Consider the following 1,773-nt stretch of genomic DNA (forward strand, 5'->3'; position numbering starts at 1 on the left):
AAAAGCTAGGTGTGTGTGTGTGTGTGAGAGAGAGAGAGAGAGAGAGAGAGAGAGAGAGAGAGAGAGAGGGAGGGAGGGAGGGAGGGAGAGAGAGAGAGAGAGAGAGAGAGAGAGAGAGAGAGAGAGAGAGAGAGAGAGAGAGAGAGAGAATAAGCAATCCCTCATCATTGTCAGGTGTGGCGCCAACAAATGAATGAGAAAAGCTAGGTGTCTGTGTGTGTGTGTTGTTGTTGTTGCTGTTTTGCAGAGAAAGATTTCTCCAGCCTACCTTGCAGGTGGGAGGTGTGATTTCACTCCGTTCCTTTTGTGGACAGATTTTGACCATTGTGTCCTTTCTACACAAACCCATTTGCTTCTCACAATTCCAATCACCTCTCTGTTAAGGGAAAATATTGGGTGGCTATTGTGAAAGGTAAAAATAGGCCGGCATGAACATAAATGGCTATGGAACTAGAATTCTTTTTCTAAGAGACCAGAGTAGCAGTGGGTGGCCCACGGATGTTCCGAGCGAGGCCCCAATGTTTCTATTACAGATACACCAATTAGTCCTTTATAAAGAGAAGGACACCAGGGATGCCTGGAGGGAAGAGAGGTGCCTGGAGCAAGAGGCCCTGCCAGGTGGAAAGAGTGTGCTTGGGGAGGGGAAGAGGGGCCAGGACAGGGGGCGGGGCTTAGGGAGAGGGCGGGGCCAGGAGAGGGGCGGTGATTAGAGGGATGGGCGTGGTCAAGTTGTAGGACAGTGCCTGGAGAAGAGGGCAAGATGTGCTTGAAGAAAGGGGCGGGACCGGGATAGGGGCGGTGCTTAGAAAGGGCGGGGTCGGTGGTGGGGAGGGAGGGGCTTGTAAAGGGGGCGGGGTCAGGATAAGGGGAGGCACCTGGAGAAGAGGGCAAGCAACTGTGCTTGGAGGAAGGGGCGGGGCCGGGACAGGGACGGTGCTTGGATGAGGGCGGAGCCAGTAAAGGGCGGGGCTTAAAGAGGGGCGGGGTTTTAAAAGGGGCGGGGTCAGGATACGGGGAGGCACCTGGAGAAGAGGGCCAGCAACTGTGCTTGGAGGAAGGGGCGGGGCCTGGAAAGGGGCGGTGCTTAGATGGGGCGGAGTCAGTAAATGGGGCGTTACTTACACAGTGGGCGGAGTCAGGACGGGGCGGTGCTTAGAAGAAAGGGCGGAGTCAGGATAAGGGGCGGCGCCTGGAGAAGAGGGCAAGCAAATGAGCTTGGAAAGAGAGAGGGCGGGTTTATGATAACGGGCGGGGCTTAAAGGAAAGGGGCGGGACCGGAACTTCGGGGCGGGGCCTGAAGAAGGGGTTAAGCAAATGAGCTTGGAGGAAGGGGCGGGGCCAGAACAGGGGCGGGGCTTAGGGGAGGAGCTATGCCATAAATAAAGGGCCGGAGAGATTGCGTGGACGTAGGGCGTTTGCCTCGCATGCAGATGGACGGTGGTTCGAATCCAGACATCCCAGAGGGTTCCCAGAGCGAGCCTGCCAGGAGCGATTTCTGAGCTTAGGGCCAGGAGGAACCCCTGAGCGCTGCCGGGTGTGACCCAAAAATCAAAAAAAAAAAAAAAGAAAGAAAAGATAAGTAGGGGGGAATAAAAGAAAAGAAAAAAAGAAGAAGAAAGTGCCTTGCGGGCTTCCGTACCGCCCACCGCCGCCCGAAACAAAGATGGCGCCCAAGAAGCCGGAAGTTCTGTTTTGCCCTCAACCGTGATGGCCGCGAGGGCGGTGCCTGCGGGCGGAAGTGACGCGCACTGTCAGGGGGTTGACAGGTCCACG

This window comes from Suncus etruscus, chromosome 1, assembly GCF_024139225.1.
Source record: "Suncus etruscus isolate mSunEtr1 chromosome 1, mSunEtr1.pri.cur, whole genome shotgun sequence".
Taxonomy (NCBI): Eukaryota; Metazoa; Chordata; class Mammalia; order Eulipotyphla; family Soricidae; genus Suncus; species Suncus etruscus.